The sequence below is a fragment of the Pseudopipra pipra genome, chromosome 7 (genome assembly GCF_036250125.1).
Source record: "Pseudopipra pipra isolate bDixPip1 chromosome 7, bDixPip1.hap1, whole genome shotgun sequence".
Lineage (NCBI taxonomy): Eukaryota > Metazoa > Chordata > Aves > Passeriformes > Pipridae > Pseudopipra > Pseudopipra pipra.
The window spans coordinates 1983243-2007788 of NC_087555.1; the positions used below are offsets into that span (position 1 = coordinate 1983243).

General features: G+C 41.8%; 1 long non-coding RNA gene across 5 annotated transcripts in view; it reads right to left on the minus strand.

The window, feature by feature from the left end:
• Positions 1 to 24546, minus strand: part of LOC135416886 (uncharacterized) — a 65736-nt gene that overhangs the window by 25565 nt on the left and 15625 nt on the right. The window contains exon 1 of one of the 5 annotated variants that reach the window (XR_010431797.1): positions 6353 to 7062. The exons of the other annotated variants lie outside the window; for them this stretch is intronic. This is a non-coding gene — a long non-coding RNA (uncharacterized LOC135416886). Of the gene's footprint in view, positions 1 to 6352; positions 7063 to 24546 lie in introns of those variants that run through there. 5 annotated transcript variants of the gene reach the window in all.

Here is a 24546-nt window from a genome sequence, read left to right on the forward strand (position 1 = left end):
GGGTTAGTTAAATTAAAGAGTTTTGTACCTGCGCTCTTAGCCAAGATGATCTTTAAACCTTGCTCTTACGCCTTAAACCTCAGCCAAGATGATTTGAAAGATGAGCGGTGTTTCCTCTCAATTTAGGATTTGTTTGAAGTAATTTGTGGCCAGCAACAGTTAATGCCCAGCTATAACAAAGAATGCCTCTGTAAAGAAGAAAGTGGTTTTTTTCAAGACACTGTTGACAATCTGGTATTTCCCAGCTGTTACACAGAAGTACCAAATGCAATGTCTACTGTGACAATCAAAACATTCCTCTGGAATCTCACTTCTGAGCAGGAATATTTATCTAGAAAATGGATGCTAATCTTCATGACAGGTTTATTATTCACATTTCAGTTTTCTTATAGCAACATACCAGCCTTCCTAATTAACAAACAAGCAGCAATTCAGTTTATCCAGTTCAAAACACAGATGTTACCAAGCTCTGTTGGGAGACTTCCAGGCGTGCTTTGCTCTGCCAGTTTTGCCAAGTTCTTTCCCTAACTTTATAGGCTTTCCATTTTTCCCATTGTTTGGTGGTTTGCTGTTGCTTTTGTTGCTGCTTTTGTTTATTCATTTGGGGTTTTTTTTGTGCATTTCTGTTTGTTTCTACACACTATCAATTGCCTGTGCTCTGACTGGCTATATTTATATTTCTGAGAAATGCAAGAAAAACTGTATTTTTTTCCTACCTGGGAATGAACAGATAGTCTTTTTTTTTTTTTGGCATGTCTGACTTCTCATTAATCAAATTCAGGGGATGCTTCATGATGCCATCCTCCCATCCCTTTACCTCACCACACCAGCGCAGTTAATACTGAACGACACGCTAACAATCTCCAGAAGTCATTAATCAGCTTTAGTACGTTTTAATTATAATCACACAGCAATTAACAATATTGCTAATGCTCCTTATTATTCCAACTATCTTCTTTGAATCAAATTCCACATGCAAATATGGTGAAGGAAACACCTTAGTTCTCATTAACACCCAGGGCAGCTCATGCATTCCTGCACGCTGTGAGTAACCCAGCCAGCGCTTCAACAGGCAGCCAGGAATTGGGTGATGTATAGATGTTAAATCCTATCCTGTCTGACCTTTTACAACTGTTCTGCAGCCAAACCATACCTGCAGCAGCTCTAAGGCATTTGGTGGGGGCTGTTCATCCCCAAAATTGGGGATGTGTGAAGTCCAGAACATCCAACACGCTGTGCTGCAAAGGCTGTGCTCGACTTCAGAGTTATTTGGCACATTTGGTTTCTTTCTGCCCTGCCCCAATTATACCTGCAATTTACACTACTGCAGATACACACAATATCAGGTTATAGCTTATTTCAATGTATTTTGGACCAGAAAACATACATGGATACAACAGGCAAGAGCGGTCTGTGTTAGAGACTTAGGAATTCTATGATAAGGAAGCAAATGCTGCATAGCTGAGGTTCTAATGGGGTAACCACTCAAGGCTCACATAATCTCAAATCCACACTTGTGGTAGATAATGAGTTATTAATGCAACACAAAACTTCAATCAGGAATTATTTTTGATTGCTAACTAATCAATACTTGCAGCATTTAGTCACCTGTACTCAGTATCCTCCAGAACTGTATTATTTCTATTAGGAAGCACTTTATGGAGCAACAGTAGGAAAATACTACACCATCTAGTATTTATGGGTTAATCTCCAAAAGCCTTGCTGTAAGATTATCTCTTTTAGAACAATTAACCTGATGGAGATAGATTTTTAGCCTAGCTTTCAAGGAAGTTGCACATCTCCGAAAATCTCATCCTAATCCTTCAGTTGTTAAAGATGTAAGCAGGGAAGTCCCAAGAGGAATTTTGCAAGAAAAACTGAACATATGAGTAAGGAACATTTTGACAGCTACAGAACACGAAAGAAAGGAAAGAAGCCCACACAACTTATGAGGTTGGCTTGTCCCCTTCCTTTCATTAACAAGGGTGAAAAATATGCCACCTAATTGATAAATTGTGTGATATATGACATCCTCACTGCACATACTGGAAGGAATGGGAACAACACAGTCTTGGCTCATTGGATGGAGAATTGACAAGGCTGCACATATAACTCATTAACACATAGGAAAGCATGGTATAAAAACTATATTGTTTTCATTTTAGCTGCACTAACAGTGGTTACTTCACGTGGACTTGGAAAGACAATAGAGAAGTGTATGCCAGACAGAAATAACACTTCTGAAATTAAAGCAGGAATAAACTTTGTGATATTTGTCACAACTAAGATTGTAAACACAAAAGATGGATCAATGTTCTAAGTTTGCCAAGATACCAGCTGGGCACAATTAGTTTTCTGATTTTATTATAAACCTATTTAATATGCAACATACCCTACTACCACCGTACAGTTCAAGAGCAACCTAGCCCAGAAAATCTTAGACAGTACATTAAACCACAAGAGGCTTTGAAGTATGTTTTCTCACATGGAATAGTATTTCTCAGTTCCAAATCTGATTCTATTTTCAATGATCCAATAGGATATTACTTCACCAAAGGCACCTAAGTGTCTATCTCATTTTTTTTCACGAAAACTCTCAAAGACCAAATTTTCCAGCAATATAGTAAGGATAATATTATATGCAAAGTCTTGTGAGGACTTCAAGTAGCTTAAGAAACTATATCAAGGAAAAAATGCATCCAAGAAAAATCTGCTTTTACATTTGCTTATAAAAAAAGAAATCCCTGAACAGTTATTTACTATGTCTATTGTATTTATGGCACTTGAAGTTAATGTTCCAAAAAATAAATTTGTACTTTTCCCTGAGAGTGATTAGGATTCTTCCTGACATTTGCTGTGAGAAGAATTAGTTTTAAACATCCGAAAGACATTAAAGTTCTTATTCAAATATCCAGTATAAGATTAAAAAAGCATATGGATCACTCCCCGGTTCCCTGAATTTGTACAAGGTGAGGTCTACAGGTTGATCAAGGAAGTTTCAGTCACTTCAACGACTTCACAGTCACTTCATGACTTTCAGAGTCAAGAAATCTCAGAAGGAAATGCTTCTTAACCCTCAAGAAGATACAGGACTGTCTAGATGGGTGCAATTGATGCTGAGATCTGGCCACTGCAACCTTAACTCACTCCTTTCTGGTTTATGGATCACATATGTAAACAGTTTTTCTGCTGGACTGAACAGCCCCTATGGTTCTCACATTTCCTGTTATTTTCTCTTTCCCAATATCCCATTAAAACAGAATAATTTTCCTTAAGTATCGTTTTAGTTGAAGAATTTGTCTCTTCACTTGAAAGATAATATTTGTTAATGTTTGTATTATTTAGCAGGTATTTACCTTCAAGCGTTTTTTCCTGACATTCTAATTTAATGACTTACAACCTTTAATGTATTTACATGAATTTACTACAGAACGTGTATTATTCCCATAGTACTGTAAGCATTTGGGGGGAGAGGGGGAACCAAAAACACCATCACCAAAACCCAAACTAAATGAATCATAGTCCTAAACAAAACCCTCTCAAAGCCCTTCTGCAGTAGTTCAATTTTTCTACTGAAAGCAATAAAATTTACTAGTTATTAAGGAATGTCAGCAAAGCAGGACAATCTAAGAACAAAATGGGAAATGGTCCCTTAGAACTTAAGGGCAGTCAATTTTAACGTTCAGGCTTCAAATAAGTTGTTTGCACTTCCTGACTTCTATAACCCTTGGTCTTCCACATCCCACAATGCCTTATTGAAGCTGCTTTTGGTTTATCTTTTCCTTCACCCAAGCCTCTAACTGCATTCCCAGCAGTCAGACACAACACTGCAGTGCCCCCATCCCACCCCACAAACCATCAGAGGTTTGACTGAGCTGAATTATTGCTTGACTAGTGTATCAGGTGTTGAAACTTTGTTGCTGGGTGCACAGGCCTTGAGCAGACACCGAGCAGACGTCCTGTTACTGAAGCCAGACTCCCAACTACCTGAGCAATATGCACTGACAACTTCAGCTTGATTTTAAATCTACCTCACAGCCAAGTCCTTCACTGACTGACATCCTTCCAAGAGCAGCACAATGACAGCAGCATCTTGGCTGTGCTGGAGGGCTGAGAAACCAGGGCTGTTCCTGCTTCCTTCTACTACCACGAGTTTGGGAGGTGTGGAATATGCTTCATCACTCCCCAGTAACCTCTGCCAGAAGCCAGTGCTTCAATCCTTTCCATGCTCTGCCAGAAGCCTGGTTTAGCAAGTCTAGCCATATCCTACACCATTTATAATGGGAATGGTCCAGTGCCAGCCCATTATCGTTGGGACAGCAAAGTGCCAATTTGCTCATAGGGGAAGAGCCTTGGGCTGAATCTGTATCATTTATTCAGATCAGTATAATTTATTCATTACTCAGGAATATGTGATTTTATGAGTTGGCAATCAAAGGGAACCCAGGGACTCAATGCATATTCAATAGCTGGCCTTCCTTGTCTCTGTGTTGCATGGAAGCAATCCCACCCAGATTTACTTGAGGGTACGTCTCAGTGTTCCTGAGCAGCTGGATAGGAGAGCAGGAGTGTGCAGCCCCAGCTTGCTTAGAAAGTTAAATTGAAAACATCTTCCATCCAGTCTCTAAGACAATTTTGTTGTATTAGTCATGGCCTATGGAACAGGCCACTGGAGAACAACATGTCACACTTGCTTTTCCCAAACTCTACTGCCTTAAAACTTTTCCCCTATGGTTTTTTTTCCCCTCTTCACTGACAGGGATGGTTGCTGGTGGCCATGCACCTATCTATACACATATTGGAATGGTAATAAATAAGGAGACCAGGTATAATTCACATCACATCCCTTAACCTTACTAACCAAGGTTCTTAACCATCCCTGCAGATTCAACCAGTGTCATTGCATTTCTGGACAGAACTGTTTTTGTCACAGAACTGACAGTTTGGGGAATATGCCAGTGTCCAAGTTTAAGTTTCATCTGGTGTTTACAAAACCAGATTTACAGCTAGTGTAAATATAGCTGTCACTATGCTTTACATCATGGCATAACAAGCAGCTAAAACGTCAAAAAAAGCTACATCTCAAAAACACAGCAAAGAGACCAAAGGACCATAAAAGTTTTCATATACACACAGCAAAGAGACCAAAGGACCATCATTGTAAGTGGATCTTTTTCATGCAGGGTCTTTGTATGAACTTTGTTTTTACAAATAAAACATTCAAGGACAATGATGCAAGTCCAATGGCTGGGTAGGACATTGGTTCTTTTTCCCAAGGGAAAGCCAGTCTGGTTAGAAAGGAACTTTCTTCAAATTACAGGAGACTTGTGCTCTATGAAGTGCAAACTCCCTTCAGCAGAGAGAAGTAAGCATTCACAGGCTCTTCTCTGTAGTACCAGCTAGTATGAAATCTTGGGCCTGATGAAAGCAGCTGGAAGCTGATGTGCAAGGATTGTCTCTAAATCTGTATTTTAGGGGGCTTTTTGCATGTGTGCATCCTCCCAGAATCCTATTGCCAGCCCTCTTTCTGAGCACCCCTTTGCTCATAAACCATAGCTGAGCAGTCAGGTGTACCTGTGAGGGCTGAAATTTTAATTCTCTGGTACAGGCAGCTGTAAGGCAAAAACCTCACATTGCTGATGTCCTGCCACCTTCCAGAGCATCCAGAGCTAGCAACGGGCATCCAACACCATCCCAACACTCAGTTGGAATCTGGAAACATTAACAGCAGTTTAGTTTCCAAGCAAAAAGCCAGACAGCATGTCATAGCTCAGCCTGAGCATTTAAAAGACCTCTCTGAAGCTCTCTCCCTCCTTAGGAAAAACAGCATGTGCCTCACTCATTCAGAAATTAGGGAATTGCAGCCTCCTGACGTTTTACACTCACACAGCTCTCGGCAGAGCAAGCTCAGAGATTTTCCTACTGAATCTGATTCATTTAAGTAGGTGGTGAATTGAATCTGCACATGCTAAGCTTAAAACTGCTTCAGGAGAAAAAACATTGTGGAAGGTAACAGATCTTTTGACTTTCCCATACACACTCAAATTATTTTGTACTAAGCCATTAAACCCCTTCTGCTGGAATACATTTCTTAACCACATTTCATTTCAATTCACTACCAAACTCCAGATAATTCATATTTCACCCAAGAAAGACAGCTGTGCTACAGCACTTGCTGAAGTGCTACCAACTAACTGCTACCAAATAAGCCTGCTGAATTCCAAGCAGAGATTTAAAGCCTAAGCACTTTGGTAAAGGCAACACACATTTGTCTTGCTTGGTGCTTAGGAAAATCACAGTTTATACATAAAGTCACTCCACCTCTCTGTTCTTAAAAATATGAGGCACTGACCTCCCAGGTGGGGCTTCTGATCCAGGTGAGCAGAGCAGGGATGATGACAGCAACAAAACCAATCCACAGTCCAGAGATCCTCAGCAAAGGCAGGGTTACAAGCCAGGCACAAAGGCAGTCCAGGAAATCCAAACAATAACTCAGGACAAGGAACAGATATAGAATCACAGAATCAGCTGGGTTGGAAGGGACCTCTGAGATCATCAAGTCCAACCCTTAATCCAACCCCGCTGTGGTTCCCAGCCCATGGCACTGATGCCAGATCCAGTCTCATCTTAAAAACCTTCAGGGATGGAGAATCCACCACTTCCCTGGGCAGCCCATTCCAATGGCTGATTATCCTCTCTGGAAAGAAATTCTTCCTAATATCCAACCTAAACCTCCCCCCTGGCAGAGCTTAAGACCGAGCCCTCTTGTCTTGCTGATGGTTGCCTGGGAAAAGAGACCAAACCCCACCCGGCTACAACCTACTGTCAGGGAGTTGCAGAGAGTGAGGAGGTCTCCCCTGAGCCTCCTCTTCTCCAGGCTGAACAGCCCCAGCTCCCTCAGCCTCTCCTCATAGCACTTGTGCTCCAGTCCCTTCCCCAGCCTCGTTGCTCTTCTCTGGACCTGCTCCAGCCCCTCCATGTCCTTCCTGAGCTGAGGGCCCAGAACTGGACACAGCACTCCAGGGGTGGCCTCACCAGCGCTGAGTCCAGGGCAAGAATCACTCCTTGGACCTGTTGGCCACACTGTTCCTGAGCCAGGCCAGGATCCATTGGCCTTCTTGGCCACCTGGGCACACTCGGGCTCCTGTTCAGCTTCTTGTCAATCCAAACTCCCAGGTCCCTTCCTGCCTGGCTGCTCTCCAGCCACTCTGTCCCAGCCTGTAGCGCTGCAGGGGGTTGTTGTGACCAAAGTGGAGGATGTGTTTAAACCCATTCTATCCAAGTTTGAACCTTCAGGCTGGAGCTTAAATAAGCTTCTGGGCTGATGGACCACAGCTGTCAGTGGAAGGCCAGGTGAAGCTGGTGAGGGTGTGTCCAGCCTGGTCCTGCCTGGAGGGCTGGCCACCAATCACCCCTGATTTGTCTGGATCTTTTTTGTCTAAAAAACCCCCCCCTTTTAACTTGCTGAACTTTTCCCTCTTTTTAAGCACTTGTTTTAAAAACTGCTGCTAAGGTGGAACCTCCTCCTCCTTCGGCACACAGGGCAGTCACCAGCACAGCTTTGCACAGGCGGGATTGCTGCCCCATATTTGCAACCACAGCTCTCCTGGTAACGCCTTTGAAAGTAAAATGTGAAATATTAGAGCCAAGGTCTTTCAATTCAGAACCAAGAGTGAGATCTGAGCTTCACAGCCACTCTCTAGAAGGTCCTTTGCATAGCTGGGTACACAGATGTCCCACAACAGCTTGAAAGTTCACTTACTGAAGTTCAATTACAACTCTTCTGTAGCATCTACTTAAAGGAAGTGCAGTACAATATTCAGCTGTTGAAACCAGAAGGATGAAGTGCAATTCTACTGCATGTAATGAAACAAATAACTTGGATGTTTTAACTGACACAGAAGATGGTATTTCTGCCACACACCTGAGAATTATTAATAAAAGTTTTCATATACACACGTGCGGAAAAACAAAAATTACCATACAAGTAATTAAACCATTTTATTCCTTTTGCTCCACCTCAAATGAGTCTAAACAGGAAAAAATGAATTTGTTCCTTTTTCTTAAAGGAAAAGAGATAAAGCAACCTTATACCTTGTCAAAAGAAAACAAGCCTTTTACAAGGGGTCCTTTCCAATGTTCATTTTAAAAGTCTCTTGAGCAGACAGCATTTCAGAAGAAAGAAGATGTATCATTTCCTTTTGTTGTTTTACATGAATTATATTCTTCATCCTGTCAAACATCTAAAGTGTAAGCTGAGATTCCTAAAACCCTACATGGCTTCCTTTTTTTTGAAAATTCTTACAGATCTTTTTTTCTGAAGAGATGAAGATGGTGAAAGCAGACATCAGAGAAAAGGGATCAGCCAGTTTTCCAAATCAAACAGTCACAAACCATGTGAGTGAGGGGATGAAAAAGTATCAAATTTCCCTATGGCACTGTCAAAATTCCCATATCATTTAAACATGGTAAAATTGGAGACACCTGCCAGACAACACACTTTAGCCTACTGCTTTTGAAGGAGGGAAAATAATTCTAGCAAAAATAGCCAAACAATAATAGTGGTGTTATTGGCATTTTAAATTTGACACACGTGTTTTACAGCGTGTATTTAGTTCCAGAATTACTTAATTTGAATATTCAGCTTTAACAACACGTCTGCACTCGCTGCAGTGAACTGCAGATGACATTCTCTGCTTACTAGTGAAGTCCAGCACAAATGGAATGGAAGTGTCCTGTTCATCTAAGGAAGGGTTTCCTTTGGGTACCCTCGGGACAGTGTGAGAAAGACTAAAATAAATCATCAATTAAAACAGAGATGATCTTTGCCAAGCACTGACGTGCATTATCTGCAAACCTGACTTTAATTCCCTTAAAATGATATAAAGGATACAATCCAATCATTTTAGTGCATTACTGCATTTCCCATGAAGAAAATACCATGTCATCAAACATTCCATGCAATTATATGATGACTTGATGTTTTTTTAGAATGGACTCTCTACCTCAGCAACATCTACCTTCCAAGGGGTTTTATATGCTGTTGCACATACTTTTAAGCACTGCAAGCACTTCCAAAAGTTGCATGTGTGCTGTAGATCAAGCTACACCCATCATTTGCACTCTGCTTGATTAAGCCCACCACATACACAAATTAAAATTAAAAAAAAAAAAAATTAAAAGAGAGATGCCAAACCAAATGCTGATACATCTGTGTTTGTCTGTCCACCTTTTGCACCTCTGGATATAGAAAACATGTCTGGAAATATTGCCAGTGTTAGTTTTGCCCACTGCGTGGCACACTTGGAAGCAACGTGGTTTAATGTGTGCTTCAGAAGTAACATTTACTTATGTCATAGAACCATAGAATCACAGAATGGTGTGGGTTGGAAAGGACCCTAGAGGTTGTTCAGCTTCAATCCCCCTTCCATAAGGTTGGTTCATCCAGCCAACCCAGAGCCCCATCCAGCCTGGCCTTGAACACTGCCAGGGATGAAGCACCCACAGCTTCTCTGGGCAACCTGGGCCAGTGTCTCACCACCCTTATAGCAAAGAACATATGATGTCTTTGCATTTTCCTAAGAAACATGTTAGAGAAAGATTCATATAATTAATCAGTGTTACCAAAACGGCCTCAGAAACGATAACACAGCCCTCAAATCCTGCCTTGCTCTGCAGTGTCCTTAAGACACTGGACTAAAGCACTTCACTGGTGTTGGTTCTGAAGCAGCTATAAAGTTTGGGACGATATTTCCCTCATCTGTTCATCAGCCAAGACAAACCAGCTGATTTTATGAGTGCTCCTGCTCTATCTCTGTAGAAACCGAAAACAATATGTTTGATTCACTGCTGAAATTTTTGAGGGAGTGCCTGGGTAAATCACGGCTTTGGAAGTCCAGTAACAGTTTTAGGAAGCCACTCCAACAGTGTTTTGGGCTATGCTTGGTGTGATATCACTAAAGCTGTGTGTAAGGAAGGCTTTCTGTTTGCTGCAACTATTGAATTAAAATGGAACTGTTCAAGAGGAAAGAGAGAGTTGAACTGCTGTGGCTTTCTCCTCTCTGATGAAATAACAAAAATTTTGTGCAGTTCGTTCAGTGGGATCCATAACAAAGCTCTTTGGCTTTCAAGCTCCTGGAAGAAAAGCAGCAAAGGGCAGCAAGTGCTGCTAACCTTGCTTTGAGCTCTCCTTCCCTGCCACGTTATACTGGATACCCCCGTGATATTCCTACCCTTTGTTACATTACAGAGGACAAAACCAGGGAACAGGACTTCTTTCTCGGAGCCTGATGGAGCATTATAGATTTCCAGGCTTTACCATATCCCACACAGATATTAACACCCACTGTGGCAATTGCTGATTATGGAATCTCATGTCTAAGGTTCTGAATCATCAGGTAAATATGAGTCAGAAAACTATTGCTGCTTTAATAGACACAATGAGAACAAGAGGGTGGGGGGCAGAAGAAGAAACCTCTTTTTTGTTACAAGTAACAACATCTTTCTTCATAACTACTGAGATTTAATTGGGGAAAAAGAAGCTTTTTTTTCTTAACTGAGTGAAATTATCAGCAATTTACACGTAGCTATGGCAACTTTCATGAGTATGAAAAGGAAAAATGGATAGAGCTGAAAAATAGATTTGCAGGGAGATTTGGAACAAATAAAGTTGAAATTTTCCAGAATCAAGTGTATTTCCATTTTAAAAAATGATCCTTTAAAGGGGAAATTTTAATTCTCCCAAGAAGGTGGTTTTTTAGCCTACAATCAGCTTTTATAACTGAAAACCTGTCAAGGAAAAATGAGTCCATTTGCTACAGCAAAAGAGAGAAAGAAAAGCTTCAACAAGAGATTTTTAACTGCTTACAAAACCAAGCTTTTGCTTCAGATTTAATCCTATAATCACACACAGTATTTACTTGTAGTTGAATTGACTGAGAAAAGTGTTACTGTTAGGCACTTGCCTTATCTAAAGAAGCATTAAATCTGCTGGATGTGATGAAATCTGTTCCAAAGCGTTTATCAAACACTGTGAAAATCAGCAAGATTAGTAACACGGCAATGTCATCATTTGTCTAGTCAAGGGTAAAAGGTTCTTGGAAACGGGAGAAGTAGAGAATATTTACCTCAATGAGTAACCTCAGAAAACTTTGACATGTAATGCCGAGAAATCCTGGAATATAGATGCCATTTCCATGCAGTAATTCTCTGGAATACACCATCAAACCCTTTGCATGGCTCTCAGTGTGCTTTGGCTGAATTCCCTGATGGTGCTTATGCTTGGCCACTGCTGCCCTGAACACGAGCTCCATCTCCCACCGTGGTGAATTCCAGCTGAGGGAGGAGAAAACAGCTGCTCACCTGAACCCCCTGCTTACACAGAGAGCAGGGGTGGAGGACACTCCTCCAGCACAGGCAGCTGATGGGTGTGGGAAGGGGTGAAAGTCACTTCTGTGTTTTATAACTCTGAAGCAATTTAATCAAAACATAAATCAAAAAAAAAAAAAAAAACCAAAAAAACAAAACCAAACAGCTGTTTTTTCTACTTGTTCAGGAGTTGGTGGTGGCATTATTCAGTCACCAACATATTCATGTTAAAAACCAAGGAGACAGAAGAAGAAGGAAACTATGAAAGCATAATGGAAAGGTAAACATGTTTAAAAAAATGCAGGAGTAAAGACAGGTACACACAAAAAGTAATTGGGCTTCCAAGGAAAAAGGCTAGATAACAGCAGACCTTTAACAGAAAGGCCAAATATACTACTTGTTTCAAAATAAGGAAGGATGGAACCGTGTGTAAAACAGAGAGATCTCAATTTTCTCAGTGTCACAGAGCCATTGCCTGTATTCATAGTGGGTAATTTGGAGCACACAGTCTTTCCACAAGAGGTAGGAAATACATGTTGCTTTGATTCTGGGGGGATTTAATGCTATGTACAATCATTCCCCAGCAACACGAAAGAGAACAGCAGTGACACACTGACTACACTTCTGGCTAGAACTGATACCTGCAATGTTGCTTCATTCAGCTATAACATTACTGGATTTTCTTTTTTCTGGAAGATTTTTAAGAAAAAATGAAAAAGTTAATAAAGATAAGAATTAGAATTAGTATGATGAAGATCTAGTGAAATAATAACGACCAGTCATTTTTTCCAAAGTTAAATAATTCTGTTGCTAAGTGTCAAACCAAATTGTAAATAAAATCCACAACATATTAATAAAATTCCTTATAGCTGCATTGCCTTCCAGCTATGCAGATCTCACCCCTTCTGTGGCACAGCTAAATTTTATTTAATTTCTTTTTTTAAAGGAGTACTTTGTCCACATTCAATATCCACGTAATTAGGTATTCTGACTGACTTCTCCCATCCTGGAATCGAATGAGCATTTTCATGTCATAAATTCCAGCTGATTCAGTGGGTGGTGAAAAGGCAGTGATTTCTCCTATTCATCCAGCAATCTCAGGAGATGGCTCTCCTAAAGACATTTGGGTTTTAAGATTGAGGTGCCCACTGCACCGCATTTTGGGAGCTACGAGGTCCCCCAAAATCTGGGTTTTTTGTCTCTGTGAGCATCAACAAACGCCAGCAACCCAAGGAGGTGTGTGATGCTGCTGCAGTCATGCAGAATGAGGGCTCCTAATAAACCCTACAGCGTGTGTTGAGACACACAGTCTGCTCTTTTCAAGCTATTGCTGCTTGGCACCCATGAAGTCCTGGTGAACTACTCCAACCCAGCCCTGAGCAGGAATCCGTCATCCAAGCAGATGGTTGCAACTGCAGGCAGCCAAGAGACCACGTTTCTTTTTTCTCGTGACGTGTAGGTGTTGACAGTGTTTCCAGACAGAATTCCAACTGGCTGTCAGTTCTGAGCTTCTTGTCTAAAGGGGATGTGTCAGTGCTAATCTACCTCTGAGACAGATTACCCTTCACAGTAGAAAAATCTCCCCCTTATTACAATTGGTTTACTCTCAGTGCTCGCAGATCTTCCCTTTCCTGAGCTGTTGGATGCCTTTAGCTACAGTTCACCTCCAAAGGCAGACAGATCTCGAGAACAAAAGACTAATTTGCACGTGATTTGGGGGTTTGATGTTTAGTCCAATACATAAGGCTAATTACAAGCCAGCAGAGAGGCAGGGGCATTGAAAAAGTTTTTTGGCTTTATGCGTGTTTACACACCAAATAAAATACAGGCTTGTTCTGTGCTTACATACAAATGATTTCACATTTGATGCACCACTGTTCCATACTACCAGAGCTGCATAAGGTGCTTGTGACCAGGAAGCCTCCTCATTCTAACCGTGTCACAGCAGAATTGCTACACGGTTTTTAAAGGACAATGCTGATGTATTTTATAAGAGCACATGGCCTGTCATGATTTAGTGACAAACTGTCAAAGTCAGCTACATAAGGCTTAAGGCATAGCTAGTCTACACAGAACATATGGAAGCTTTCCAACAAACCTTAATTAAATAGAGTGGTGAACCAAGTTTAAAACAGCTGATTTCAGCTAAATCCACATACTGACAGCTGCCCTGGCATTGCCCAGTGCAAATAAAAAAGTATTAAGAAAATTAAAGAATGCATGCAGGGAACAGTAGAGGACTATCCCCAGTCTGCCTCAATACCCAAATACAGTTAGATAGTGCTTGCAATAGATCAGAGACAGAATGTTTCCACGAGCTTTAATTTGCACTTACCTTCTCTATTAGCTCACATCAGCCCTAAAATAGCCTTTGTTTATACATTACATCCTGCAGCACAGTAAACTGCCACAGCCTTCTGCCTCCCAGACCTCAGATGAACCCCTGACAAGGCACAGTCGTGCCAGAGAAACAATATCAGTTCAGTATTCATTAGAGCAATGGGTGTGCAGTCAGTTCCATCAGGTGAAATGAGCTTGCTTTGACTCACAAGCCAACGGCACCCACAGCAAACTGTGCTGAATAAAGATATCTGAAGATCGATCAGAGGCGAAGATAAAAATCTATACATTGCATTCTAATTGTCTTTTCAACGAAGGGCAGACTGATTTGAAAAGGCCTAAAGTGCTTTTACCCTTGTTGTCCACGTGGCTTTCTTGATCCACATGCCACAATAACACCTGATATTCCAAGGAGATGGGCAGATGCAGAGCCTTCTGAGAACCCACAGTGCTTTTCTTCCTCGGCTCCAGTCCCTGTTACTGAATCCTTTCATACTTCCTTGGGATGACTAAAGGCTGAGATACTTCAACTTGAGTCACCAGTGAAGCATGGAGATGGTGCTTTGGTACCTTCATTCCCAAATGAGCTCAAGGACACAAAAGTAATCCCCACACCTTCCTCTGGGATTATCCTTCTGTTTATCTGCCATGTTATCACGGTACTTAAAAAGCTTTATGAGTATATTTACAGAGAAGACAATCATTAATAAGAGGCCTCCTGGGCTCGCTCTCTCGGAAAACAAGTCACTAAAGAACTCAGAAAATGCTTCTCCCTGTCAGAGAGACAAGGATTTTATGGACTCAGTTCATCATGTCCAGGAGCCCACCCAAGAGCCCCGGCTTCTGGCAAACAAAGCCCTCACCTACCCAGAGGCACCGCAGCTTGAAGTGCCATATTGCTCTCATAAACTTGCCACAGACAACTGGATTTTCGCCTGCGGATCCCGGAAGCGACACGGACCGGCTGCAAAGTCAACATGAAAAAAAGGAGCATCTCACACAGATTATCGGCAGCTGCGCGCGAGGCGCTCGTTTGAAATTCTCCCGTAATTGTGAAGGGCCTCATGAGAAGAACAAATAAGCCCTGCCATGTTTCCTAATCTTGCTACACTAGTTACAGGGAGAAATGTTCACTCCTAATGATGACACAAAAGCTGCTGTAAGCTTTTCTGCTGCTCGTATCAGCTATTATTCAGTTATTCCAGCCCAACAGCGAAGAATCATTTTTGTGCTTTTCATTCTTCCTCCCAGAGGGCAACAGATGTAATAACTTATTCCCTGTCTGGCACATTAGGGCTTGAAAAATTAATGCAGTGCTGCTGAGATTTCCACTTTCTGCTTTACTTAGAGTGCCAAAGCTTTGAATTTCAGTGAAAAAATATTAAGTAATAAAAAGCTTATTTTAAGTTTGTTAATGTACTTGTCTGTTTTAATGCCTTTCCAAAGTCTCCACAAAATAAGAATTCCAGTGACTAATCTTGCAGAATTTCTTTTGCTTCTAAGCTATTATCACACAGAATCACAGATTCACTTAGGTTGGAAAAGACCTCTGAAATCGTCGAGTCTGACCAGTGACTGATCACCACATGGTCAACTAGACTGCAGCACTGAGTGCCACGTCCAGTCATGTCTTGAACACCTAATTATGGTACTGTCTAATTGAGGCCTCTCCTGTTTCACAGTTATGATATACCAACTGAAATTTAAACACCATTATCAACTGTACTATGCTAAAAAATAATCAATTAATACCAATCAGTCATACAGTAGTGTATGCTTTATACCTAAGGCCTATCCCTTTCTTCCAAAATATTGTCCAGCTACGTGAATTCTGTAAAAGAGAGTAGTAATTCAAAGCAAATTCCACCTTTGCTTTTTCTCAAACTGTCTCTGGAAGCAACGTGAGAGGCAAACACTGCAGTGAGTGTGTGAAGCTTGCCTGGGGCTTGGATAACCGTGCCACAGGGCTTGCAGCACTAAACCAGAGCCCATCTAGTTGGAGCTTTCATCACAGAGGGTCCAGAGGATCTCACAGAGACAAACATATCATGTAATCCTTTGGAGAAGTACAGAGGATGGGTTTATGAATGTAAATGTGTTTCCCTGTAAATAAGCAGCTTCTAATCATTCAGGTCATACACCTTCAACAGTCACACCTACAAACTTGCTAGCTTTGCAAATAATAAACAGATCTGTATCAGGTGATTATGGCGAAAGAAAAAGGCAAAGAGTAGTAGAGTGTGAGTTGAAGAAGTCTGAGAACGAAATCAGAGCTGGAAACTACTTCTCCTCCAAAATAACGCAGTGTTTTTTCCTGCCCTCTCCCAGACGTCCACAGCAGGAGACAGGAAATAAACCCTTGATTTAGACTTCATCTGTGCAGAAGACAGTTCTTAGTGTCAGAATTCTTACCCAAAAGGACAGGTGTAAAGCCTCAAACTAAATATACAGGTTCAAAATGCACTAGCAGTTACAGGAAAACAAAGTCCTGGGCAATTTTCCCTTGCACTGTAGAGCATTTACTAACGCTGCTGCTTCGTGTATTCCAAGCCTGCAAACCAGCACTAATCACCCATCATGACAGGCTGTCCTTGCACTCCCACACACAGCCACTTAGGGCTCTTTTCCTCCTCGGCTGGAAATCCTCAAGTAATATCTCCTCTGTCCTCCAGGCTGCTGGCTGGACCCCAGAGAGTGCTGAGCATTAAAGAGCACAGACTTCATATTTCCAGACTCTGGCAGCACTTGTTCCTTTATTCCACAGAGGGATCTCTGTTTTTCCTTAAAAGCTGGCTTTGCTGATTCAGGCTTCCTCATCTCAGCAGATTTCAGTGCAGAGTTTGATCTATCAGCATCAAAGACATCCCTCTGTTCAGAGCATGCCTCAGCGTTCAGACAATAAGCAGCAGCAAAGTTTCAAACGAGGCTAGTGGTTCCCCTGGAGACCAAAGGCAATTAATAACATGTTCTTCTGCAAGGAGAAAAGCTAATGAAGCCTGATTTCCTACACATCTGAGACATCCATCTTCTACCCTGTCTGCAAACTGTTAACCCAGTTACTACTGCAAACCAAGCTCCTTTGCCTCCTGTCTTACCTGCTGATCTTCCCTTCCCCAGCTCCTCCTGCATCTTACTGTGACAAACAATCTTCTCTGACAAACATCCATTTTCCTTTTGTTCCAGCAGGACCTCTACGTGGTCCTCAGCTTCTTCTGTGCACCTTTATTTGTTTCATCACTTGACAGACCCACGCTGTGCCCAGAGCCTTTTGGGTTCTCGGGGGCCATAAGACTGATGGCAGGCAGAGTGACTAATGTTTGCACCTTCAGCAAAAGGCACACTAAAGCACATGCCAAACTAGCAATTTTAATGAAAACCATTGGCACTTCACACCTATGAGACCTCAGTTCAGACAGAGTTGCCAAGTTTGGCTGAAACAAGCCAATAAATATAGAAGCTATTGAAATGTGTTGGACAAGTGGGACAGAAGAAGAAAAAGTGTGAGTGCAAAAAGTTTTCTTTGAAAAATCAAGCAACTGAAAGAACAAAGAAGCCTTTCAACAACTGAACTGTGACCCTGGCTCAGGATTGGATATGAAATACTGCAGTTATGCTACTGACCATCTCTATTTTTTCAGATAAAGATGTATAAACTGTAATTTTATTAATACCTGGATCACAACAGCTGAGTCCCATTTAAAATAAACAAACGGTGTTAAACTAGAAGATGAACAAGAGTTATCAGACTAACAATAGAGAGACTCTAATTGAAGTAATTTCTTACCCCTCAAGCGTGTGATTAAACTGGATTATTCCCTATCAAATGATCTAGAAGCAAACTTACTTCGAGGAAAGCATAGCATAGCTATCCAACTGCTCAAGGGACTCCTCCTCTGGGCTCTTTGGATATAACTTCTGAACATATCATTTAGCTCTATTGGCAGGAATACAAATGGGTTACTACTTTCATTTAGAGTTGCTCACCAAAATTTTTAAGCCAAGTTGTGACCCAAACTACAAATCAACACATCCGCTGTTAGCTGGGATTTAGAATAGGCCATAGAAATTGAAGTGTTACTTCTGGTAACATCTGCATAAATACTTTGCAGTTTTCTCTTTCTTTTTATTACAAAATCCAACTCCATAGCTAAAGGAAAAAATTAGAGGAGTACAGCATCACTAAGAGCACGATGGCAGCAACACAGATTGGAGATTCAGAGAAATTCAACACTGGTTCTTCTCCTGCCCCTCCAGATACAAACTGGTGGAAGGATAGAAATGGGCTGTACTAATTCCATTCTGTAAATCAACAGAATAAATGTCTTTATTTTCTGTAATCCTCCCAGACATGCAGCATTTATTAAACAGGGAAAAGACTACCCTGTTAATTGCTGCTTTATGTGATCAATTTAAATTGTGTAAACAGATGTTGCCATTCTGATCAGATCATCTACACCTTTGCATTTTGTGGTCTAAGCACAAGAAACTACTGAATTGCATCTTTTTCCGAGGGGAGGAAACTTCTGGATATTTAGTTTACCTTGGTCATATTCTAGGTTGACCTCTATCTACTGCAGTGCTACGTTGCAGTCATTGACTACTAGCTCTGGTATTTGTAGAAAATAAACATTTACAAGAAGAAAGAGATTATTTCATTTTCAAGACAGAGATTTCCCGCAAAGGAACTGTTAAAACATTTGCAAAGCCAAGGAGAAATATTTCACAGCGGCACTGATGGAAAAGCTCTGACTGAGGATTTACAAACCATGTGTGAAACTATTTCAGACAGTTCTTAATCACTAGCTTAAGAAATCAGCAGGCTCTCTGAATGTCACTGGTATCAAGGTGAATGCCACACATAACTGCAAAGGATTTTTTTCTTTTTAATTGGCAATGCTTGAACTGGGTATGAGAGATTTTGTGAGGTTATCAGAGAGGTGCAGAAAGTACAGAAGTGACAGAGTGTCATGCTGCACTCATTGCAGAGATACCCTGTCACAAAACATTTATTGAACCACCGGAAAATTTGCAGAATTTTGCTTTGACTGGGAGAGGGGGGGATATAAAAAGTCACCTTTGGACTATGTGTTGTGCCTTCATTGCCATCCACATGGAAGAACGTTGATGGGCCATAGTCCAAGGGTTGTACCAGGCTAGGAAATTCCCTGCTGATGTTCCTGGAGGAGAGGAATGTCTGTTCCCCTTAGAAAGGAGTCATCTACAACTATAGCCCATCTGCTCTTCCTCGTGGGGATGGTCATGGCACAGAGGGCAGGCCTTTCTGACCTCACAGAACCCTGCTCAACATTTCATTTTCTAACACAGGCTGGGTTTATACCAGCAAGGAATCTCAGCCTCCCAAGCGCTTCAGCAAACCTAGATCAAACTTCTGGTCAAAACCTTAAAATTATTTCTTAAAATAATCCTGGGCCAGGCCCAGCTGAAATATCCTCATGAGTTTGCTCAAGTGGTACCACAGGAATGCATCAGATCCTTCCACAGAGCACAGCAGGCTGCACAGACCTGTCCTACAGCAAATAGCCACCAGCAGTGGAGTATGGAATACCTGTTCCAAACAGACTGGTTTTAAAATGAAACAACCACTGGTTGCATTCAAAATTGCACCAACTTGCCTTCAAGGACTTCTTACCACAAAAATAAAGGAATAAAATATCAACTGTCATTTCAGCTGTTAGGGTAAGGCAACTGCATTTGTCTCTCTTTTTCTTTTTCTTCCTCCTTACAAAAAATAACTAAATACATGAGCCACATCCCCTTCAATGATGTCCCCTGCTATTACAATGCAAAACGTGAAAGTGTTACCCCAAGCACCAAAACTGGGTGTAACACAGGTGTAACACAGGGCATGATTCCTATTCATGTTTCAGAGACCAAAACAGTCTTTGGAAAGAGTAACTAGTCGTACATACAATCATTCCCAACGTGCGGAGCGTTAGGATATAATTTACATTTATTAGGCTTTGTGGGGTGCAATAAGTCATTGTTTTCATTTGTAGAGCATTATTACGGGAGTGATTTAACAGAAGAAACTCTTCCTCGTGGCCTAGGGGAGTGAAAGGTTAATGGCATAATGAATTCCTATAAAACAAATAGTAGACTTTGGCCATCCTTCAGCCAGCGGGTGGTAAATTAGCAGGTAATAAAGTGTGTATGCAATCTGCATTCACAGGCCAATAAATAATATGCAGGGGCTAGTTTTACCTGCTGTAGTTGACAGTGCATTACTGGGACTATATAGCTCCATAGCATCTAGGAAAGGTACAGAGAGCAAAAGGGAGCTGATTTTGCAGTATCCTGACTTTTAGCACTGATATATGTCAGATATTACCAGAGAGGCATATCTAGAATATTATAGCAATGCTCATAAATTCCACATTGCGCTGTAATAAAGTACTGCTTCTACATGTGGCAAATACACATTCCTGTGGTCCCTTCAGCTCGTGACATTTACTCTGCCATCCTATTAACTGGTGGCATTTCATTCTGGTAATGGAATAGCTGAGGGAAAAAAACCCCTTAATATGCAGCACCACACTGAAGGCCAAAAAAACCCCCATCCTAAAATAATATGCTAGCTCTCACTGTGAAAGCTAAACATATTAGCAATATATTTCTATGAATGGGCATTAATTACCATTCGGGCAGCAAGATTTGTGTAATGTGTTGATGCTCTCCAGCTACAAGAAATACTGCTACATGACAATGCAATTAAATCAAAGTATTATTAAAAGGGGAGGGGTTTTTTAGCTGTGATTGTGTTCTTTGTCTTAGCCAGTCTCAGCTTTCCCTTTTCTTTCCAGTGTTGGAGGAGAACAGATCCCCAGTTAATTCCTTGCTGTTGTTATTTATGGTTCTGTAGCACACAAGTCAAGATGCAAGACCTGTGTAAGGGGCATTGTAGTGAATCCCAAAGCTGAAAGTGAATTCAGCAGCTCTGTTAAAGTTTGGTTTTGTTCTGTATTTCCTGGGGAAACTATTATCTGACAGGTAGCCAGAGGTTTGGGATAATATTTGAAATCCTTTTGCCCTGAAGAAAAAAAAAAATAAGCCAAGTGTCTGAGGGTATTAGGATGTTGATCTCTTCAGCCTGAACAGATCATACAGTGACTTTTGAAAACCTCATTCCAAGCCCTGTGTAGCTGGTAATGCAATCAGCCCCAGAGGCTTGCCTGTACTGCAAAATGAAACTGCTACATTAAGCTGAGTGGCACCAACCAAACAAGACCCAAGGTCTCCTCGGGGCCCCAATATAGTTACTGTTTGCATTTGATATTTTTTCCCCCCCCCGAAAACTCCCTGTAGCCTGAGGTCTGCACAGCAGGCAGGGTGGTGCTTTTTTAGCATTTAGAGGTGGCAGAGGGAGCCAAGGCTGCAGGGGCAGTGCTGGGGACTGTCCCACACCAGAGTTCCTGGGGGCACTGCCTGCAACTGGGCATCCCAAACTGCTCCCCAGAGTTATCAGCAGAATCTGGTACCAGGCATGAGTAACATTATGCTACAAAGTCTCTTCAGCCTATATATTTATACTTAATTTTACTAATTTTAGTGACTGATTTTATTACTTTCAGGGCAAGTTACTTCTGTGTTATATAATTTTATAGATATCTGCTGAGAGAGGAAAAATTCATATTTAAGCTGTTAGCACTATCCCAAATGACATTCTCATTTGGGAGCTGATTAAAAGAAACAAAACACTAAACCAACCAGATCAAAAAACTGTATCAATCAGGCCCCAAGTATGTTATTTCTATCTTTCAAGAAAACTTTGTATGAATAAAACTTAAAAAAAAAAAATCAAAAAGATTATGGTTATTCTATTTACTATGGTGCTTCAGTGAGGGTATGAAAAATTACATTTCCTGAAATGACAGAACAGCAAAAAAGCAATTAATGCCAATACAGTGATATTAATGTCATTGAATTGCTGCTTTGATGAGAATAACAACTGCCCTATCCAACAACTACAGACAGAGCAAGGAATTCCACAAGTCAGTCCATACCTCTTAGTTTGTCATTTCCATTGTTCCAGCCTCAGTTTAACATTAAGCTTATTCTTATAGCAGTTCAAAAAGCCAAAAAGGTTTTATCCAGAATATGAACTGCCTCTAAGATGATCATGCTTTTCTGTAAAGCAATATTTACCTGAGAAGGCTGGGAGGAATTGTTATCTTTGACTCCCTGGTCTTGCTGTTGAATGGATTTCTCATTGCTTACATACCCACCTGGGTGCAGACCCTGGAAATAACAGGGGCTTTTTATTTAAAGAGTATTTATTGCTTTTAAATACACGACATATGACTCAGCGTGGGAGTTCAAGGTTTTTACTGGGTGATAAAGGGGGCATTCAGGAGCCCTGCTGGGTCACAGGCATGGCAACCAGCTTCACAAAATGCTTCACTTCTGTTCTGCTTCAAAAACCACACCATTGTTGTGACCAGGGTAAGGAACAAACAGGCAATTATGGATTGCAATGCTAGTTTAATCTCAAACATTGCCTTTTCTACCAGGGCCACGAACAAACTCAGGTGCACATATTTGCACCTACTTTCAAATGGTTAGAACAATCTACACCCTTGCAATTAGCTTGTGATTTTTAATACCTCCCCAAATATTTAGCAGACCATATCGTTTATGGTATCACACAGACCATAAGCCTGTTAGTCTGTGGTTACAATTCTCAGACCCTCCTGCATAACTACATCTTGTCCAGGCTGAAATCATTCCGTCAAGAGCGAGACAACTATAAGACATTTTGAAACCAGAACTGACATCTCAAAATCTATCACTGAGCCTCTCGAACTCGAGCTGGGAGCCCAGGACAGGGAGCCATTGGCGTGCTGCTGGCTGGAAAGCCTGCCCTCGGACACGTGCACTCCGTGCTTGGACAAGGCTCCCGAACGCCTCCCTTCCCTCAGCCCCATCTGCTGCGGTGGCACGGTGCCCGCGCGCCCGCCACGGTGCCAGCTTCTCAGTGCCAAGCAAAATGAGTTTAGATGGGCAGTTTGTGAGCTGTGCCAGTTCTGCAGAAAGCCCCTCCTCTGTGAGGGCACTGGCACACGGGTGCCAAACGCCACCTTATACTTTGATGGCATCTGCTGCTACTCGCTCACGTGCCAAGAGCACAGCACCGAAACGGAGGTGGTAACAAAGTCAGGAATCTGCATTTATCTGTGCTCAAACACAAAGCCATCAGAACAGCACAGGGCATCAAACTCCACGTTAAACTAGATCACGACCTCAGAAGGGGCTGGTAAGGAAAATTCACAACTGATAATGACATCAAGAAACAAAACAAAAAAAAATACACGAGGGCAAAAAGGTCCAAACCACAGTTTTGCACCTACCAAAAGGACTATAAAGCACCTAAACTGCATTGGCCTTGTTGTGTTCTCCAATACATTTGCAGTGGAAGAATTAAAGATGTTCTGTTAAAAACACAACTCAAATGCAAAGGCACAAAGAAAAACAAACAAACAAAACCAACCAAAGTCTCACTAGGAATTCCTTAGCCTGTCTTCCATTTCCCTTCATAGATGTTTATGCTCTACTTATCCTCTTAATGGCCCAACATGTTAAACACTTGCCTGTTCCAGACCTCATAAGCAGAAAAACATCACTTTCCTTTCTTTCTAATGCAGAAGATTACAAATACTTAGAGCCTCTCTTCAAAAGACAATAAGGGTTCACTGATAGCTTTTTCCAGCAGCTTCCTCCTTGTCTGACCTCACTTACAAATAAGCTTCTCGTATTCATTTTTCCCCCCTCAGAGGCTATAAATCGTAATGGTTTATAATTAAATGTTATTTCTTTGTATTGTTTGTACATCAGGAAGAGGTTTCTGTTGCATTAGCAACTGTACACACACAGACACTGAAGAACAGGCTCTCCCATAAAGAGCAAACAATCGTGTCTAGACAAAGGCGTCCCAGGTGCTGCTTGTCAGCTCCTTATTCCTCCCTCCTAAAATGAGGAACAAAACTAAACAGAAAAGATGTGTTGCCCCCAGCTTGCCACTTACTTCAGAGGTTGTGGGTCCAGGAAATTTTCATGTTTGTGTAAGAACAACACACAAAACTTTAATTATTACAACCCAGACCAGCTAATCTCTTTCTGATGCTTTGACTGCAATAATGGGTAAACTCTTTCTCCCTCTCTCCCCTTCTTGTCCACCTGTCACTGTTTTATGACTCAGACAATGATGGCCAGGCTGAGTCATGGCAAAGGCTCACCCCAATCCCTGTCTGCTCTAGCAATGGCCTGAGGGGGCTGTTTGAGTAAATACAGGTCAAGGTGCTTCCCTCAGTGATTATATATCTAAAACTTTGTTAAGGAAACTTCTCTGTCTGACCATACAGGAGGCACTCTGGCAATCCCACTCCCAGTACCAGGGACTTTCACTGCTGGGACCGAATGCCCTTCACAGTGGGCAGCTCCAGTGACCCAGCAGGTCCCCGCTCGACTCCCTACACACCCCACTCACAGGCAAATAAGGTTTCCTTCAGCAGAGTCTCAGACACCCTAATCCTTAAAATAATTTAATCTTAGTGCAATTATGAGACAACAAAATAACAAGCCGAGCTGGACCCTCCAAGAAGGGACCTCAAACAAGGGACCCCCCCCGGGCTTTTATCCCCTCACAGTCCAAGCACAAGTCTCGCTCTTCCTCCTGAGCCCTCAGCTCCTGCCTTGTCTCTGGGTGTCCCTCACCTGGCTGGGCTACAGGTCCCCATGCCCTGTGTTATGCAGAGGGTCAGCAGTTCAAGGCATCTTGCCTTGGGCTTCCACCCAGAGCACCACCTGCAGCTCCCACTGCAGCTG